The sequence below is a fragment of the Ambystoma mexicanum genome, chromosome 6p (genome assembly GCF_040938575.1).
Source record: "Ambystoma mexicanum isolate Mex_15411 chromosome 6p, UKY_AmexF1_1, whole genome shotgun sequence".
In the NCBI taxonomy this organism is placed as follows: Eukaryota; Metazoa; Chordata; class Amphibia; order Caudata; family Ambystomatidae; genus Ambystoma; species Ambystoma mexicanum.
In genome coordinates, this window is record NC_090935.1 from 1,425,699,187 (window position 1) to 1,425,720,577 (window position 21,391).

At 48.1% G+C, this 21,391-nt stretch overlaps 1 long non-coding RNA gene across 3 annotated transcripts in view; it reads right to left on the reverse strand.

The window, feature by feature from the left end:
* The window catches only part of LOC138511055 (uncharacterized), an 804,004-nt gene that overhangs the window by 541,246 nt on the left and 241,367 nt on the right, over positions 1-21,391 (reverse strand). For all 3 annotated transcript variants that reach the window (XR_011280562.1, XR_011280563.1, XR_011280561.1), the window contains one exon: positions 20,691-20,787. This is a non-coding gene — a long non-coding RNA (uncharacterized lncRNA). The remainder of the gene's footprint in view (positions 1-20,690; positions 20,788-21,391) is intronic.

Consider the following 21,391-nt stretch of genomic DNA (forward strand, 5'->3'; position numbering starts at 1 on the left):
ACGTGGCATGAGCCTGCTCAAAGCACGGGCCACAGGCGTTGGTCAAGTTAAGCCATGCCATCAGCCTACTGTGCCTGTCTTTCAGTGTCTTCTTAGAACAACCATAGCATATCTCGAACTCTACATCCTTATTGTCCGGAGGTAGGCAGTAGAGGCATTGTAGGTGCTTGTCTTCCACAAACACATTCCGAAGCCTGCATTTGGTGCAGGGCCTGAAGAGGAACCTTCCCTCCTCCTTCTCCTGCAACATGGTCAGAGGGTGCGATGTATGCCCAAGATGGCCTTCTAGAATCTTCGATGAATCTTCGCCTTGAGGGGCGCGGAACTTCACTGACAACGGATCCCTGTTGTCGGTAGATGAGGGAAAGAGCATACAGGCTCTTTTGAACAAAAATGTTACTTTTCTCGTTGAAAACTAAAAAAAAGATAGAAATAGCTTGGAGAGCAAACTCGAGGACTTCCATCACTGAAGCATGCAGTAAAAAAGTTAAGATGGCTGCCAGAGGCAGGGCTTAGGGAAAGGATTGTCATTGGAAGGAGGCAGTAAGACCCAGAGGACAGTGGGGGTCAATACAACCCTGGCAGTAGGGGGTTAATGGGGCCGGTAGAGCTGCCGGCCCCGTTAACCCCCTACCACCACATTACGAGTCCCGCTCGCGGGTCCCGCAAGCGGCCCAGCATGCTAACAACGGCCGGTTATTAACGGGCCCGTTGTTAGCATGCTCGCCATTCCCATTGAGCCCTATGGGGGCTCGAATGGGAATTGGGATGGGTTCCTGGAATGGGGAAACACCGGGCCCTCCAAGGTCGGAATGGGCCGGTATTTCCCAATTCCAGGAACCCGGACCCGGTACACGGAATGGGGGCAGCCATGCCGTAAATAGCGGCATGGTTACCTTCAAGGTCGTAATGACCTCCAGTGATTGGTTTAGAGGAGAAATACAGTTTTAAAGTGAAAGTGAAACTGTTTTTTCTTTTACCAAGGATTCCCAGCCTGAGGAGGGGGAATATTCATGAGCAGGTGAATCCATGCCAGACCCCATGTCGCAGAAATACATCTATGGGTTAATGTAAGAATTTTAAAATGCACCCTTGCAGCCACCGGTAGCCAATGGAGTTCCTTCTGGGCTTTGGATATATGTTCCCTTCTAGGGATATTGCACACCATTATGGTGGCATCATTAAGGATTATTTCTAAACACCAAGCAGAAAGTTGCAATAATCCAGTCTCATCTTGAGATGATAGTGCACATTTTTTACCACACTGTTCACATGGGCATCAGCTCCAAGGAAGGCTTCCATATAGACCCCTAAGGGCTTTACTTTGTTAGATACAGGTATTGGACACCTTCTACTTCAAAGTTGGTGTATTTGTGCCCTAATTTAGCCCTGGCTTGCTTGGATCCGTAGATCATGAACTTTGTCTTAGAATTATTCAAGCACATCCAGTTATTGGTTATCCAGCTTTTGATGGACCTGTATATATTATTAAGCTTTTCTGTATCCTTTGCAAGTGTCAGGGTTCCATTGAATGCCTCGTTGGATAGACATAGATGGAGCTCGCACAATAACAAACTACCTAGTAACCCCAAGGGAGCAAACATTTTTGGTTCCAAATCGAGGTGGTCTGCTAAGTCTCAGAACCATGCTGCATCGTTTCTGGCACGTCCTTTTACAGAATGCTATGGGTTGCCATGGAAACAATGGCGGCCATGGTATTTGCGTAGGTACTCAGTCCTACGGCGCCGTCCTGTGCGTATGGTCAGGTGACCAGTACTTAAGCCGCGCCCCCGCACGCGGCAGCGCTTCTGAATTTGTCTGTTTTCAAAGCTACTACCTTGTACCTTGTCTTCTTGGCTCCTTGAATCCCCGGCACGCCTTGTGACCTTCCTTGCTTCCTTCTTGTCATTGCTCTCAAGTCTTACCTGCTCAAACCCGACCCAGAACGTCCACGGACTGCACTCGCCTAACCCCTCACGTCTTACCTGCTCATACCAGACCCTGAACGGCCACGGACTGCATTCGTCTAATCCCTCAAGTCTTACCTGCTCATACCAGACCCGGAGCGACCACAAACTGCGGTTATCTCATTTCACAAGTCTTACCTGCTCATCGTTACAATCTGAAAACCCACGGACTGCATACATCTCTTTTCTTGAGTCTTACCTGTGTCATATCTTCTTTCTGGAACTGTCAAAGACACTTTTTGAACATTCAGGACTGCCGCCCATCGGCACAAGGACCATAGGACATTGGCGCATCAGCGCAAGGATCAAAGGACACCAGCGCAACGGCGCCCGGATCAATTAACTCTTTAGGCGTCCTTGTGCGGGTTTAAGAAAACAAAACATTGTGTTTCCCGGACTGCCACTCCATTTTCAACTTTCCTGCAAAACCTCTCCAGGTCACTCATTTGGTAAGCACAAGACTAGTTGTTTCTTGCTTTCTTGCTTTTTCTGTACTCCTGGTAACAGTTACTTTCCTTGTTTTCAGGGTACTAGGGTACTCACCAATCTAACTTGGAACTATTCAGTCCCCGTCTGATTTTCTTGTTTGTGAGTATCAGTTCAGTATCTTGCTTTGGAGAGTCCATTGCCTTAACCCACATGTTAATATCTGGTTAATTTTTCTTGCAGCCAGCTGTTGGAGTACCAGGGTGTACCATATTTTCAGCAAAACACTCACCTCAATCTGACCTTTTGTACTCTTGAGGGGTATATTGTCAGAAAGCCTAAATTGCAACACGACATGTCAAGCCACCACTACTATACTGAGCCCTTGTGTCCTAACATAATCAGAAGCCTTTTACAAAATGGAAGAGGCCGCTGACCATTTGGCGGCTCTATCCAAAGTGGTGGAAGACCTTAGGGCTGACATGACAGCCAAACATGACAACTCAACATTGTATTAATGAGTTACATGCTGGTCTGCAGTCAGGGGCTGGAGCATCTAGTCCTGGAGTGGATTCGACTCCAGGAAGGGCTCAATCAAGAACTGAGTCAAGTCCAGTCTACATGGCAACACAGATTCCATTAGCCCCTCCAGAAAGGTTCCTAGTGGATCCTAAGACCTTTCGAATATTCATTAATCATTCCCTTTTACATTTCTTGTGTAGGCTGGCATCCTTCCCTGATGCTACTACTAAGGCAGCATTTGTACTATCTAACCTTGGGGGTACTGCTGCAGTGTGGGCCAATCCCCTGCTGGAACAGAGTAGCCCTTTACTGTATGATTGTGAGGCTCTGATTACGGCTACGACCCGTGTGTTTGATACCAGATATAAGTCACAGGCAACGGACCTGGAATTGCTTTCTTTACAACAGAAAGACAAATCCTTCTTGGAGTATTTGGCTAAATTTAACCAGTTAGTTGCAGAAACAGATTAGCCCGACGAAAAGAAATCTGCTTTGTTTTACAAAGGTCTTTCGGAAGGCTTAAAGGATATTTTGGCAACAGTACCAGTGGTTCCTAGTGGTTTCCCAGAACTGGTTGACCTTGTGTTGCATATCATCGATGCCCATAAGGCTGAACGAAAGGGGAAACAAAGAACCACCCTAACAGTTCCGACGCCAGTAACTCCTGTCTCAGTCTACGAACCGATGCAAATTGGTGCCATTCGAGGTCCGCTCACTCCTTCAGAAAGGGAGCTTCGAAGGGTCAACCATTTATGCTTCTATTGTGGGTCATCGGGTCATTTTCCTGAAACTTTGTCCTAAGAAACCTAAGAATGCAGGAAACGCCAAGGCTCGACAATAGACGGGGTCCCTTTGTCGAGTCAAGTGGTCATGGACCTCAGATCCTCGGTTCCTTTTTCAGTCTCTGCTACTTTGTCGTCTACCCCTGAGACAACCTGGTCTGTTGAACCTATGATTGATTCAGGTGCTACTGGAAATTATGTGGATGCACAATTTGTACGTGATCATTCTATTCCATTGATTCCCAAGAAAACACCAGAATTAGTTAATGCAGTGGATGGTACTTCTCTGATTTCTAGTTTGGTGACAGAACAAACCATTGACCTTGTGTTATCGATTGGTGACGGTCATTCAGGGATCATCCGTTTTAATGTTATTTCAGCTCCTCAACTTAAGCTGATTTTGGGGTTGCCATGGTTAATGAAACACAACCCTTCCATCGATTGGATGTCACGTTCAGTCGAGTTTACCTCAGACCAAAGTCAGGAGTCTTGTCAAGCAGACACGGTTGAATTTGGAAATCCTAGTTCCAGGCTCCTAGATTCAGCCTTAACGGTTGGGTTGGGGCTATTACTACAGTGCTCCTTCCAAAGGAATACAATTCTTTTAAGGACATGTTTAATAATAACGTGGCGGAAAAACTACCTCTGCATCGCCCTTATGATTGCCCGATAGAATTAATGGCAGATGCCAGTATTCCTTCCGGAAGAATCTATTCGCTTACACAAAAGGAGGATGTAGTCTTAAAGGAGTATCAAGTGGCACAGCGAGTAGAGCGCTCGCTTTGACATCCGTGCAGAGCCTGCTAACCCAGGTTCGAATCCCGGCAGGGCCAAACTCAGCCTTTCATCCTTCCGAGGTCAATAAATGAGCACCACACACCGTGGGTAATAATAAGCAGCGCTCAGATACCTGAGGGTTCGTAGCGCTATATAAATGCGAAATTATAAGCACTCCGGATGGGGTTCATCCGCCCCTCCAGGTCTCCAGCAGCATCACCGCTTTTCTTTGTACTTAAGAAAGAGGGAGACTTACACCCTTGTATCGATTATAGAGAATTGAATGCAGTGACAGTACGGAATCAGTATCCGATTCCTCTGATATCTGTTCTGTTGGATCAACTAGGTTCTTCCAAGTTTTTTACCAAACTTGACCTAAGGGGGGCTTATAATCTGGTGAGAATCAGAGAAGGTGACGAATGGAAAACAGCGTTCAAAACTAAGTATGGTCTATTCGAGTACTTGGTTATGCCATTCGGTCTTTGTAATGCCCCAGCTACCTCCCAGTATTTCATCAATGATGTGTTTAAGGACTTACTGGATCAGTTCATGGTTGTCCATCTCAACGACATTCTCATTTATTCTTCTACCTATAAGGAACACGTCCAACATGTCTCCACCGTTTTGCAGAGATTGCATGAAAACAACCTCTATGCCAAATTGGAGAAGTGTGTCTTTCATGCTGACCAGGTGGAATTCTTAGGCTACGATATCACCAGTGAGGGGATTAAGATGAGCAGTAATAAGGTTAAAGGGATCTTGGACTGGCCTGTCCCAAGCACTGTAAAGTCTCTTCAGTCCTTTTTAGGGTTTGCAAACTTCTACAGGCGGTTCATACAATCATTTTCGGCCATCGCAGCTCCCTTGAGTGCTTTAACCAGTTCTAAAACTCGCTTTGTATGGTCTGATGAAGCCCAGAAAGCCTTTGAAACATTGAAGTCCACGTTCACCTCTGCCCCGGTCCTACAGCAGAAGGAAAAAGAGAGAGTCCCAAAAACAAGCTACCTATTGATGTCAACATATAGGTTGGAAATTTAGAGTGATAAGAGGCAACTCTAAGTGAAAATCTTGTGTGGAAACATATCACAAGATATGCGCAAAAGCCTGGTGTTCCAAAAAATCAATTACATTTTATTTATCTAGTACATGCTAAAAAGCAAGGACTTCAAAAAGGTCCTTATTAAAAGGTAAAAGAACAGCAACATATGACAACGTATAACAATAATGAGTAAATCACTATGTTAAAAAAACATACAAATGAATCTGTTGGCAAATATCAAAACTTGAAAGAGCTTATTGTCAATTTAAGGTAATGTTAGTACAACAAGGTGACTTCCAATCATAAATAAAGTCAAATGATTTTTTCCAAGGGAGCCCCCATATGGGATATGTTGCTGTTCTTTACCTTTTAATAAGGGCCTTTTGAAGTCCTTGCTTTTTAGCATGTACTAGATAAATAAAATATAATTGATTTTTTGGAACACCAGGCTTTTGCGCATATCTTGTGATATATGTTTCCACACAAGATTTTCACCTAGAGTTGCCTCTTATCACTCTAAATTTCCAACCTATATGTTGACATCAATAGGTAGCTTGTTTTTGGGACTCTCTTTTTTCCTATGTACCATAGGCCACATCCCACAAGCCCCTAACAAAAAAAAGTGGCCCTACTTTGCTCATATAGCCTTACTCTCCGGTCCTACAGCATCCAGATCAAAAATGTCAGTTTATTGTTGAGGCTGATGCCTCGGATCTGGCTGTGGGAGCGATTCTGTCCCAGAGGTGTGAAGACTCTGGTCTTCTACATCCTGTGGCTTGCCATTCCAGGACACTTACTAAGTATGAGATGAATTACACTATCACTGAACGTTAACTTCTGGCAGTACGCGATGCGTTCCTGGTATGGAGACACCATCTATTGGGTACCATTACACCCGTACAGGTTTTCACTTATCGTAATTTTCTTGCTCTTAAATATGTACGCTGTACCAACGCTCGCCACGCAAGGTGGCATGAATTCTTTTCCATGTATAATTTCCAGATCACGTACCGTCCTGGCAAAATGCATTCTAAGGCAGATGCTTTATCGAGATTGAAAGAAGGCGGTCAGACGCCTCACCGGGAAAGCACTGTGTTACAACCATCGTTTGTCATTTGTTCTTGTACCATAGATTTTTCTTTGAAGGGAATGATTAAATGCTGGATGGCGACGAATCCTCCTGAATTCCATGATCATGACATAAATATCGTCAATTCCATGCCTTATGTACAAGAACGGTTGTATCTCCCTACTTCAGAAACCTGTGTCTTGGCCCTTCAGTGGTGTCATGATGCCTTAATGGCTGCACATCCAGGGAGACAGAAGACGCTTTGACTGTTAAAACATTGGGGGTTCTGGCCTACAATGGTTAAAGATGTTTCGGACTACATCAAATGGTGCGCTATTTGTGCTCAGTGCAAAGGTACAGTATCTAAACCTATGGGATTGATTCAGCCTATCCCTGTTCCTAAAAAACCCTGGCTAATGATCTCAATGGACTTTGAGGTTGAATTTCCTCACGTCCGAGGTTGTGATACCATATGGGTGGTTGTTGACTACTTTTCCAAGATGGCCTTGTTTGTACCCTGCCAGGGTATACCTTCTGCTCCGGTTCTAGCAGAAATGTTCTTGCAGAATGTGTTCCGTCGTTTTGGGATACCTGAGATCATCATTACAAATCGTGGCTCACAGTTTACCTCTCGTTTCCGGTGCCATGTAGTCACTGCCTTGGGTATAGATGCACGTTATTCTACAGCCTATCATCCCGAAACGGATGGGCAAACTGAAAGGGCAAATGCCACTATGGAACAATTCTTACGTTGTCTGATTACTCAGCATCAAGAGTCATGGTTAAATGTTTTGGGGGCGGCAGAATTTGCATACAATAATTCAATTAATTCGTCTACAGGTACTTCTCCATTCTTTGCTCTTTACGGTCTCCATCCTAGGTCTATTCCTGAGGATCTAATACCTACCACTGAAAATCCGGCTGCTCAGGCTTTCATTCGTGACTTCATCTCCCTTAGGGAAACGGTCTTTGATCATTTGAAGACCGCTCAACGGCAAGCTAAACTCTATGCTGACAAATACCAGAGACCTGCTCCCGATTATCAATCTGGAATGTTTGTCTGGTTATCTTCCAAGAACCTCCATTTGCCTGGTCATATATGTTTGATACCTCGTTTTTTGTGGGACCTTTCCCCATTAAGAAAGTGATCAATCCTTTGGTGGTTCGCTTAGATTTACCTTCCCAATGGAAGATTCATCCAGTCTTTCACGTTTCACTTCTGAGACCATGTCCCGCAGGCACTCGTCTCTCCTCTCGTCCGGCACCAGTGATAGTCAAGGGGGTGGAGGAGTACATGGTAAAGGCCATTCTAGATACTAAGGTGATACGTGGGGTCCGTCATTTCCTTATTGATTGGGAAGGTTATGGTCCGGAGGAGCGAACATGGGAACCCGAGTCTAAGGAACAAGTTACTTACCTGTAACTGTTGTTCTCCAGCATGGGTCTGGCATGGATTCACTGCTCATGAATATTCCCCGTCGTCAGGCTGGGAATGCTCGGTAAAGAAAAAATCAGTATCAGTTTTGTTTCTGATCTGTCTTTCTTAGTAGTAACTAATCACTGGTCTCTGGGTCATACTGCCCCCAGCCAATGACTGCCCTCTCCCTAAGCCCCGCCCCTGGCAGCCATCCTCAGATTTGATAGCACATAAAGTGGCAGTATGACCAAGTGAAGAGCCGCAGAGGTGTAGGAGGGAGGGTTCGCATGTGAATCCATGCCAGACCCATGCTGGAGAACAACAGTTACAGGTAAGTAACTTGTTCCTTCTGCAGCATGGGGTCTGGCATGGATTCACATGCTCATGAATATAAGAATAGATAGTAGTACACACATGCACAACCACGGGAGGTGGCAAAGGCTCAATATTATGCATCACATAAACTCAACATTAAGCAACTCTTACCTCCTCACCAGGCCCACCTTCAGACAAACAGGTTGCGCAGTACTGCTTGGCCGACTCTGGACTCCTCCCTGGAATCCCGGTTGACGCAGTAGAATCTCGTGAAGGTGTGCATCGACCGCCACGTAGTAGCCCTGCAGATGTCCAGCAGGGGCACACCAGACAAGAACGCCGTGGTAGCAGCGATCGCTCTGGTCGAATGGGCTCTCGGGCGGCCGGGCAACGGTCGGTTTGCCAACCGGTGACAGTGCATGATGCAGCCGAGCCATCTGGAAATGGAAGCCTTCGAGAGGTCCTTCCCTTGGTTCACAGGTCCAAAATTCACAAACAGTTGTGACGTCTTCCGAAAACATTTTGTGCGGTCCACGTAGAACTTCAGCGCTCTAGCTACATCCAGCGAGTGCAAAGTCCTCTCAGCCGGCGACGAAGGCGACGGGAAGAAAACTGGTAACACCAAGGGCTCGTTGAGATGGAAGTCCGACGGCACCTTGGGCATAAAGGAGGAGTGCGTCCTCAGCACCACCCTCATCTCGTGAAAAGTCAAGTATGGAGGCTTGCAGGATAGGGCCTGTATCTCTCCCACTCGTCGTGCGGAGGTGATGGCCAGAAGAAATGCTGTCTTCCACGACAGGAACTTCAACAGTGCCGAATGCAAAGGCTCGAATGGCGCCCTCATGAGCCTGGTCAGCACCACGTTGGGCTCCCATGCCGGGGCCAGACCCTTCACCGGCGGGAACAATCGGAACAGTCCTTTCATAAATTCCTTCACCTGGCGATGAGAACACAGGGATGGCCATCCTGTAGTTCTGGTGTATCGGGAAATCACTGCCAGTTGTATCTTGATGGAAGCATGCGCTAGTCCCGCCTTGGCCAGCGACAGTAGGTACGGTAGCACTTGAGGGACCGTAATCCGTAGAGGGTTAATCTTCTGTGCACGGCACCAGACAGAGAACTACTTCCACTTGTGTCCGTAGCACTTGAGAGTTGAGGACGCCCTGGCCTTTGCAAGGACCTCTTTGCAGTCCGCCGGGATATCGTACCCTCCAAACTCTAGTGCTGCAGGAGCCAGGCCTGCAAGTTCAGTGACTCCGGGTCGTGATGAAGGATGGCGCCTCCTTCTCTGGAGAGAAGATCTGTGTCCGTCGACAGTTTGATTTGTGGCGACGCTGACAAGTCCAGAAGGTCCGGGAACCAGATCTGTCTCGGCCACGCCGGTGCAACGAGGATCATCCTGCACCGGGACCTCTTGAGTTGGTTGATGAGTCGGAGCAGCAACGGCAACAGAGGGAACGCATATAGGAACAGGCCGACACAGGGGAACGAGATAGCATCGCCCATGCTCCTCGGCTGGGGAAACCTGCTGGCGAACCTCTGGCACTTGGAGTTCGTCGCCGTCGCGAACTGGTCGATCCGGGGTTTGCCCCATCACTGGAAGAGTCAATCCACTTGATCCTGGCGTAGTTCCCACTCGTGGCACGAGCGCAGCTCCCTGCTGAGTGAGTCGGCGATGGTGTTTTTTATTCCTGCCAGGTGGAAGGGTACCAGAAACATCCCCTGGGCGACGGCCCGGTGCCACAGATCCTGGGCCTCCTTGGATAGGGCTGGGGATCTGGTTCCTCCCTGCTTCCGGATGTAGAACATCGTGGTGGTGTTGTCGGTGAAGGTCCTCACCACCTTGCCCTTGAGGGACGGGAGGAACGACCTGAGGGCCCAGAACACTGCTCGCAGCTCCAGTATGTTGATGTGAGGCGGCCTCTCCTCTGGGAGTCAAAGGCCTCTCGCGTGAAGATCTCTGTTGTGTCGCTCCCCAACACTCCAGGGAGGCACCCGTCGTCACTGTCACCTGGTGTGCTGGGGTCTGAAAGTCTGTGCCTGCCGCGAGATGCGCGCAGGTGCCCCACCACCGAATTGCTTGGCGGAAGACCTCATTGAGCGAGATCTTGTCCTCAAAAGTGCCCGCCGCTTGCATCCAACGGGCATCGAGGAACTCCTGTAGAGGACGCATCCGAAGCCTGCACAGGTGAACCAGATAGATGCACGAGGACATCATCCCGAGAAGGGACTTGATGGCCCTCACCCTAGCCACGTCCGTGGCCAGCAGACGCTGCACCTTGCCCAGGATGGCCTTCGTCCTTTCCTCTGACGGCGAGGCCAATTGCGCTACTCTATCGAGCTTGGCTTCCAGAAACAGTGTGACCTGCGACGGAACCAGGTGGGATTTGGGGAAGTTGATGGAGAATCCCAGGTCCGTGAGCAACCGGACGGTCTTCGCTGTGTGTTCGACGGCGAGTTCCCATGTTCTTGCTCGGATGAGCCAATCGTCCAGGCAGGGGTAGACGTGGATCCCCTGCAGGCGCAACCGCGCCACCACTGGAGCTAGGCACTTGGTGAATACCCTGGGCGAGGACTTCAATCCGAATGGGCGGGCCTTGAACTGGAAGTGCCATGCTTGGACTACAAACCTGAGAAACTTTCGGTGTCCTTTTAGAATGGGGATGTGAAAGTACGCATCCTCCAAATCCAACGAAGATAGGAAGTTGCCTTCCTCCAGCTGGCCCAGCACGTGCTGGAGGGGGACCATCCAGAACGTCTGTGCCTTGATGTATTTGTTTAGTCGACGCAGGTCCAGGATGGGACACCATCTTCCTGTCTTCTTTCTGACGAGGAAGTATCTTGAGTATACTCTGGAGCCCTGGAGCCTCTTTGGGACGAGATCAATGGCTCCTTTCTTGAGCATCGCCCGTACCTCTAACAGCAGTTGAGGGACGTGGTTTTCCTTCCTGACCACGGGAGGAATGCAGGGGCACTTCTTTAGAAATTCGAGAGCGTGCCCGTGGGCCAGGGCATCCAGCACCCAACGGTCGGTGGAGATGGACTCCCACACGCTGATGAACTTCGTCAGCCGGCCTCCCACCGGGGTGCTTCGGTGGGGGCCCGACGCAATGGACGGTTCAGTCTTGCTTGGCAGCGTCCTTGCCGCCTTGGCCTCCCTGGCGACGATGGCAAGATACACCCGACTTGCCTCGTCCCCTGTAGGCTTCTTGCGACATGGAGCGAGCCGCCTGACGGTATGTCGAGGAGCCGCCACCGAATCCTATGGAGGCACCGAAAGGGCGGACTTCGTTGCTGCAGAACTCCCAAGGCCCGAGCCGTCTCTGTGTCGGTCTTGATGGCCTGTAGTGACTCATCCACTGTCTTCCCAAACAGATTGTTCCTGTCGAAGGGCATGTCCAAAACCTTGGCTTGCACGTCTTGGCGGAAATCTGTCGCCTTGAGCCACTCCCGCCGTCGAAGGCAAACACTGTTGCCCAACTGGCAGAAATTGGACTCGGCAATGTCCGTGGCCACCGTTATGGCGTGGTCCGACGCCACCTCACCTTCCTGTAGGATGGCCAGGGCCTCTCCCCTCTTGTCGTCCGGTAGGAACTCCTTGTCATAGCGGGCCACAATCGCTAGGGCGTTGGCCGCCTTAATCGTCATCGCCGCCGACGAGATGACTCGTCGTCCCATGGCGTCCAGTTTCTTTCCCTCACCGTCCGGTGGGGAAGTCGAAGTTGAGGCCGATGCCCCCCCCGCTTTCTTCTTGGCTGCTGCCGAGACGACCAAGTCCGGGGTCGGTTGTGCCCTAAGGCACAAAGGGGCGGCATCAGGGACCCGGTACTTCTTCTCGTACCGGTCCCTGTTGGCAGGTGTCGCGGACTGGTTCTTCAGAAGAGCAAGTCCCTCGTCCCAAATGTCATCCAGCAACGGCACCACAAGGACTGTCTTCCTCTTGGCCTCGCGCCGTTGGTAGAGGAAGCCATCCTTCTTCTGTTCTACGGGGCAGAGCTGGAAAAGCTCGGATGCCCTGGCAATCATGGCGTGGAAGGAGCCAATTTCATCGGGCGGGGAGGCCCGAGGAGGTGGTGATGGGAGGTCCGTCCCGTCGTCGCCACCGTCGTCATCCGTCCCCGTCGTGGCCTTATCTGTTCCCGTCTCATCCACAGGGACAGGGGTAGGAGACACGGCTGAGAGGGCCGTGAGGGCTGGAAGGGCGGGGGTGGATGAACTCTCCTCCTCTTGCTTGGAGGGCTTCCCGACGGGCCCGGTTCTGCTGGGTCGTCCGTTGGGGGCAAGGGCAATCTCGTCCTTATCTCTGTGCATAAGGATTGGATTGCCATCAAAATGGCCGCCAAGTTGTCCTGTGGCTCGGGCTGCGACGGGCACGATGGTTGCTCCTCCGCGGGAATCTCATCGGTGCCACCGTCGCTCTCTTCGTCCTCTTCCTCGGGATTCCTCCCGTGGGACCAGACCTCCTCAAACCTCTTGTTGAGGCCCTCTACGACTTCAACCAGCTCCTCCTCGGAGGCTGTGTCCGTGTTCATAACGGCCACCGGCCCCCCCCTTTTTTCCACCGGGGTCTTCACGGGGGTCTTCTCGATGGGCTGAAAAGACGATTCCCTCCGCGGTGGCAGGAAAACTCTGGGCCCCGAGGTCACCTCTACTTGGATAGCCACCACAGGCTTCGCCTGAGACGCAGCAACTCCCTCGATAGAGTTCTTAGCCGGGTGACTCAAGGCCTTCACCACCTTGGGCGCGCTTGAGGCCTTCACCTTGGGGGGAGGGTCACCGCCTCGATCCCCCTAGGCCCGTTGCTTCGAGATCGACCGGTGGCCTCTCCAGAAGCTTAGCCGGGTTCTCGGCTTTTCTCTTCCCCGAGCCAGAGCGTTGGCTCGTGGTTGATGGCGCCGGTGAAGGTGTGCCCTGCCTAGCAGCCGAGGAGCCCGACCGTTCGGCGCTCCCGGTGGCCGCGGTCTCGCTGTGCTTTGCCTTCTGCTGGGCCCCCGTCACCTGAGCGCCCTCACAGGACTTAGAAGACCGCTCAGACTTCTTCTCACCTGCTGGCCCCTTTCCTTCCAGCTAGTTGGCGAGACGATCCGACGATCCCTCATAGCCCCATCTGTCATGTTCATGCAAAACGCACAGTCCTTCTCCACGTGCATTTTGTCTTCGTGACGGCAGTAGAGGCATCTAGAATGCTCGTCCTCCTTGAACACATTCTGTAATCCGCATCCAGGGCAGTTCCTAAACAGCTTGGATCCGGGCGTCGAGCTTCCCTTTTCCTGGGCCATGTTCACGAGTTAGGCCTCAAACTTCTGGAATCCTCCAAGAATCGTAACTTGATGAAAACTTCGCCCTTGAGGGGTGTAGAAAATTCAGAAACGGGTCCCCGTTGATCGGAAGTAGAAACGGTGGAGCTTGAGGCTAGATTGACTGAAAAAATAGATAAATCTCTCTGAAAAAGCGCAAAACGCAGTAAAAGCTCGAGAGCTATAGTACGAGGACTCCCAACACTTGAACGTGCGGTAAGAATCTGAGGAATGCTGCCTGGGGCGGGGCTTAGGGAGAGGGCAGTCATTGGCTGGGGGCAGTATGACCCAGAGACCAGTGATTGGTTACTACTAAGAAAGACAGATCAGAAACGAAACTGATACTGATTTTTTCTTTACCGAGGATTCCCAGCCTGACGAACGGGAATATTCATGAGCATGTGAATCCATGCCAGACCCCATGCTGGAGAATGCACATGCTCCTCGTCTCTTGTCCGAGTTCCTGGCTGCTCGCTCCGGGGAGGCATCTTTGGGGGAGGAAACTGTCAGGGCTCCATTAAATGCCTCGTTGGATAAACATAGATGGAGCTTGCGCAATAACAAACTACCTAGTAACCCCAGAGGAGCAAACGTTTTTGGTTCCAAATCGAGGTGGTCTGCTAAGCCTTAGAACCGTGCAGCATCGTTTCTGGCACGTCCTTTTACAGAACGCTATGGGTTGCCATGGAAACACTGACGGCCATGGTATTCGCGTAGGTACTCAGTCCTACGGCGCCGTCCTGTGCGTACGGTCAGGTGACCAGTACTTAAGCCGCTCCCCCGCGCACGGCGGTGCTTCTGAATTTGTCTGTTTTCAAAGCTACTACGTTGTACCTTGTTTTCTTGGCTCCTTGAATCCCCGGCACGACTTGTGACCTTCCTTGCTTCCTTCTTGTCATTGCTCTCAAGTCTTACCTGCTCAAACCCGACCAGGAACGTCCACGGACTGCAATCGTCTAACTCCTGAAGTCTTACCTGCTTATACCAGACCCGGAACGGCCACGGACTGCATTCGTCTAATCCCTCAAGTCTTACCTGCTCATACCATACCCAGAACGTCCATGAACTGCGGTTATATCATTTCACAAGTCTTACCTGCTCATCGTTACAATCGGAAAACCCACGGACTGCATACATCTCCTCTCTTGAGTCTTACCTGTGTCATGTCTTCTTTCTGGAACTGTCAAAGACACTTTTTGAACATTCAGGACTGCCACGCATCGGCGCAAGGACCAAAGGACATTGCCGCATCAGCGCAAGGATCAAAGGACACCAACGCAACGGCTCCCGGATCAATTAACTCTTTAGGTGTCCTTGTGCGGGTATAAGAAAACAAAACATTGTGTTTCCCGGACAGCCACTCCATTTTCAACTTTCCTGCAAAACCTATCCAGGTCACTCATTTGGTAAGCACAAGACTATTCGTTTCTTGCTTTCTTGCTATTTCTGTACTCCTGGTAACAGTTACTTTCCTTGTTTTCAGGGTACTCACCAATCTAACTTGGAACTATTCAGTCCCAGTCTGATTTTCTTGTTTGTGAGTACCAGTTCAGTATCTTGCTTTGGAGACTCCATTGCCTTAACCCACATGTTAATATCTGGTTAATTTTTCTTGCAGCCAGGTGTTGGAGTACCAGGGTGTACCATATTTTCGGGCAATACTCACCTCAATCTGTCCTTTTGTACTCTAGAGGGGTATATTGTCAGAAAGCCTAAATTGCATCACGCCGTGTCAAGCCACCACTACTATACTGAGCCCTTGTGTCCTAACAGCAAGGTTACCACTGAGTTCCATCACTAGTTGAATATCATCAGCATAGTTTGTGAAATGTAGACCCATCCATTCCATTTGATCACGTAAAAGTTTAATATAGATGTTAAAAAGAGCTTGGCGATAGCATGCGCCTTGTGGCGTACCATACTGCAACTTGGTTGGCTCAGAGGTAGCGTTTCCCCAACAAATCGTGGATTTTCTGTCGCACAAAAAAGAGTTAATCCAATCTATGACATTCCCAGAGCAGTTACCTGTGTCTTGTAGTGTTTGTAAGAGGTGCTTGTGGTCCAGTAAATCAAATGCAGCAGAAAAGTCTAGTAGGATCAACATCCCTGCGTTACTATCATGTAGGGTTCCTAGCATCTGTGTTTGCTGATCCAGAAGGGCACTCTAAGTCCCATATTTGTTCCGAAATCCTGTTTGTTTCACGTTAAAGGACTCCGATATTTCTAAATATTCTTGCAATTGTGAGGCTGCAATTATTTCGATAATCTTAAGTAGAAACAGGGTGTTTGTAATGGGTCTTAGATTAGATGCCTCCTTCAGGTTCAATCCAGGTTTTTTGATAAGCGGGGTCAGCACTACATCCTTAATTTCAACAGGGAGTGATTTATGATAAAAGGAGGCGTTTACAAATCTCCTGAAAAATGGGGCAAAGGTTTTTATATTCCCCAGAATTAAGTTTTGGAAGACAAGAGGTCGCCTGGGCAGGAGGTTGGGCACATGTTTTTAGTGTCTTCTCCATTTCTAGAGAAGGAACAGTGTTTGGAAGCCCTAAGATTTTGCAACCAAGGTCACCATTACATTTAAATTGCTGAATAGGGTATTCTGGGTTGTGAGCACTGTTACGTGTTTAACCTTGAGCAACAAGGCGACCGGGTAAGGGAATGCATTTAACACACAGCTTTATTAAAAATGTGTACAAGTGGACCTCAAAATACCAAACGAACAAGGTCTGAATTAAACTAAATGTTGTCAGGATTGTTATTCTCCATGGCTGCACAGTGCTCAGGGGCCACTTGACAAAAGAATGTGTCTTTTTGGGAAGTAGAGTGCACAAACAAAATGTTCTCCCAGTTCTCAGTAAATCTGGTGTCGGCCTCTCCTCACTAATCCATAAAACAGCAAGTGAGCTTACAGTCTGGAATTGTAAGGGGTTCTCGCAACCTATTTTCCACAATTCTAAGGCTCTCTCCTCCTTAGTTCTCAGTCACAAGATTATGGATTCCTGTACTCCGTTTCCTACAGTTCTCAGGGTCTTTATTTTTTGGTTCTCAGTTCCAGGTTTAGGGGATCCCACAACCTGGTTTGCAGAGTTCTCTTTGCTTCTCAGTCCTAGGTGTTAGGTCCATATTTTAAGCCTGTGGGTAGACTTTGTAAGTGGGGCTGTAAGTAGCAGGCCTTCCAGCATGGATCAAAGCCACTGGATAACAGGTTACTGGCTGAAAAGATGGTCTGCATTCTCACTATGCCCCTCCTCATCTTTCTCTCTTCCATGTTTCTGATCCTGCAGCCACCTGCCCCATTCTGCTTCTCGCTTCGACAGTGTCTTGACTCTTCAAACACCGACCTATATAGAGCTTTTATCATCGGGCCCACTGCCTTGTCTTTTTCCTCCAGGTGTCCCATCTCTCTTCAGGTGCAGATTCTTCAGATTTATGATAATCCACTGCACCTGCCATTTTACTACAGTTTACTGCATTGTTAATTATGGTGGGTCAGCCAAAGGAACACCTCTCCTCACCCCATCACTGCCTTCCCTTAACCTCCATCCAACAACCCCATGTTTTTCCCTGCCCACTATATTTCACTTTTATTTTCAGGGACATTTTCTATTGTAAAATGCATTTAAAATTAATAAAATGGCTGTGGTTAAATGGGCTGATAATGATTCCTCCTTAACAATATTCCATTCCTTTTCCACATATCTCTCTATAACCTCCCCATCACCTCTTTGATGTAACACAATATTTCCTCATTTTTTGTACTATCACTTCAGCCTTCATCTCTTTCAACAACTCATCCACCAGCTCTATGTCTCTTTCCTCTATCTCCTGGTTCTTTGTTATCCACCTGTCATCTGTGTTTTCTTGAACTAGCCATCTACTCTACCTCCCAGATTATTCACCACTTTCAGTACCTTCTACACTGCTTTGGGCACATTTCTTATGACAATTAAGTTTCTCCATATCTCTCCCATTTTCCCCACATTCTTTGTTGAACCTTCTTCACCCCTTTAAGCACTTCTCTTATAACATTAAAGTTCCCTAATTCGCTTCTGGCTCTCCCAACGTCTTCATCTGTTTGGGCAACTTTTTAATCTCTTTGGGAAGTTTCCCCAATTAATTTATCATTATCCCACCACCATGACCTCTTTGGGCACCTTCCTCCTTCCACTCCTTGGGCTTTTCCTCCTCTCCGCCCTGTGGGTCAATCTCGTCCAAATCACCCTTATCTTTTTCTCCCCAGCTTTCTGAGTCTTAATATACCCAGCCCACTTGGTCACTCAATTCCCCACCTTCGGATGTATATTTCCCCAGATTCTTCAGCCTTCGCTGGGGCCTCCTGACTCCTTGACCCAGGTGTCTGTACCCCCCTTCACGCCCTTCTCAAGCTGCTCGTTCTCGGATCCAGGCACTATCCCCCAGTCCCTTCTCCAGGTCTTTCTCCAGACATTTGTGTTCACCTTTCCAGCTAGCCCTGAATGAGCACTTCCCCCTAACACCGCCAGCAACTAAGTCTTTGGGTTTCTATAGGGCTTTGGCCCTTCCTTACTGTTTCTCTCTTGTATAACAGGACCCTGGTGTGGTACTTGTGAAAGGCATTCGGTATCAGGGTCTGCCCAGAGGATAGCTTACAGCTCTGATGTGGCACTTGGGACTGGCTTGTCCCTCCAACAAGTGGGCCTCCTTCCTTTTTCCACAACCAGGCCCTGCCTTCCAGTCTCTCTCTGGTTTATAGAAGCTCGTGTGAGCAGCTTCAAGAAGTAAATCCACCATATTTGAGTTCCCAACTTCTACTTCCTCTTAGGGTCACAGGCATAGGGACTGGCTGACTGCCTCTAGGATTCCTTGGTCTAGCTCAGGTCCATCTTTTTCTCCACTTAGATTTGGGGACGGTTTATGTACCTGCGCAAAGCTAGTCATGCGTGCAGGTGCTGCTAACTCTGCACAACTGCAGCTTCCCCTATTCTTTTAAAGGGAGAGAAACATCTATGATTGCAGTGTGACAAGCTCCTATCCTCCTCACTTTGCATCGTGGAAGTAGATGGAAGATCTTTCCCATGCCACCCATGGGCCCAGGATCATGTTGCTTCTGGTGTAACCCTCCTCCCTCTGCAACCCCCATCCACTAATACAGTCAGGCAGGCGACATCGTCACAGCACACTTATTGAAACTAAGGCTGGCCCCCCAACTGAATGCTGGGGGAGTTGTAATAATGGGGAACAAACCTTTTTTGTGTGCAAATCACACATGTTTAATTTCTCACACAGCATATAATGGAAGTCCCATTACCGCCCAACCCCCCTCCACTCCTTAAGGAACAAACTTTGAAACATGTGGCATGGGACGGCCTGGTCATATGTATACTCTGGGGAAGGGTAATCTGGATAATCAACAATTTTCAAAATGTTCTGAAAAGGAAATAAGGGGGACCTTCTCTAGGGCTCCTCCGAGAGCTCTGACAAACTCCTCCACAATTATATGATTTCGCTCCCCTTCTCCACTGCTGATCAGCTCTCTCTTGGCACTGTGCACCTGGCCACCCTCTGTCCCCTGGGCCCAGGTACCTGCTCACCCTGCCACCTTCCTGAACTGCCTCCTGGCCACCCCTTACACTGGGGACTGTATCTGTACCCATACAGCTCCCCCTCCCCCATTTTTCTTCTTTTTCTGCACTTATCCGACTTACCCAGTCTGCTGCCTTAAACACAGCACTTGCCACTTGCTGGCTGTACTACCACTGTTTATTGCCTCCATTTTCTATTTAGTTTTATTTATTTTATTTATCTGCGCTCCTCTGCTCCGCACTTTCCACTCTCCCCTTGCCATGCACTTTTTCCCTTTTCCCTTTCCCATGCACTTGCGCGTTCTCAATGGGCCTAGTAAGATCGTTTTTATGTTGTGCTGTGTTCTCCCCTGTTCCCCTCCCTTGCCTAGTCGCGCTCTGAAACACTTGTGTACGAGCGCGATACAAATAAAATATATCATATCATATGAAGTGAAGGAACACAGCTATGGACACAGCACAGAAGATAATAATGAGAAACGAGAGTCCCCTATTAAAGGAAAGGAGTAATCTAATGCTTGCCGTGACCTCATACAAAGCAATAGTCATAAAGGGGATGGCAGTAGAGACTAGGTCAGAAGCATATGGGGCAGTTTCAGGCATGCTCTCAAGGCCCGACGCACCAGCGTGGACAGTTGGAATTTCTTGATGGGAGGCCATCGGCAGGAGAGGGGCTGTTTTAGGTGTTTATAAAATTAGAGGAGATTATGGGGGTAAGGCTGCCCGGGATGCTGCCGCCAGTGCCAAGGAAACAATGAAAGAGGGGAGGATTAGCATATCCAATTAATGGTTAATGTTTTACTGTGCAATCAAAAAAAGAAATTCTCTAAATAAAATTAAGGTGACCCACTGAAGTCAGGAAAGACTGCTTATTTGTAATCCCTTGTAGGGAAATGTTTGCACAGCACATTCTGCATGATGACAGACAGATATCCTGTTGCCGTTTAGATCCATTGCCATATAGTGATAATTTACCTATATTTTGAATGATTAATGATGCTCTGTGATAGACATTGAACAAAAAACAGAAGCTTTCATTTATAACTACAGAGCTGCTTAATCAGTCAGATTTTATTTTCTGCATTACACCAAAAATATGTAAATATATAATATTTAATTTCAATAAAACACATCCCAGTGCATGCAAATGACAGCATAAAAAACGATTATAAAAGGTAATGTAACACTCTCTCTGCTCATAAAACGCTTCACTTATTCTTAAAAGCATGCACACCGTTTACTGTCATGCTTTAATGTGGTAATCTGAAACTGCAAATATGGCTAAGTGACTGTCCAGTCTATTTAGCAGAGCTAGAGACTCCAACACCAGTCTCATGGCTCTTCTTGTAAAAAAAAAAAAGGGATCTGTCAAAAGGAGCAACCTAAATAATACAACTACTTTTGCTAGGAAGATGCTGATTATTAATCAAGAAGACATTTTAACAGTTCCAAAAAATAAATGTTAATGAGAAAATATATGATAGAGATTATTTAAATAAAAAATGAATGACATACCTCTTCCAGAAATGTAAATACTGCTATTTGTCCAACAGTTTTGTCGGTGACACATAAGTATAGAATCCCATCGACAGCCAAAGTGCTGTATATAAAGCTTAAAAATAAAAAGAAATTGCACAGGGAACAATGATGTTTCATTGACTTTAAATCATCAATTGCAATTACACAAATGATCACTCTTTGAATCTTTCTTTTTTATAGGTGCCACAATGTGGTGTGTTTAAGATTTTATTTAGCAGCACACAAACGGTATGTCACTTCATCCAAAACAATCATCTGGTTCTTTCGGGGTGCAGCTCGCGTTCCAACAGTCCCAGCAACCTCAGAAGCCATAGTACATGGTCGAAACAAAGCTTAAATAGCTAAAAGGGGGTGTGGTAACTGGGAAGAAATTCTCTGATTCCTGAGACCATCTCTTCTTCAGGGGCCATCAATGAAAAAGCATCATCTGCAGGCTGGACTGTGGCAAAGATACGTTCTTTCTAAAACCATTGTCTCCTGCACATGCAAGTCTTAAATTGAAATAATTTCTGATAACCTCTTCTTTGAAGGGAGACATAGAGCACAGAAAACATTTATCTTCGATTATTGAAAAGTCTTGAAAAGTCCAAAAAACTAAGTTGACCCAACATGGACTGCAGAACCCTGTAAACTCGGCCCAGAGAACAAGGTAGTTATTGAGATAAGTACAGACCTAA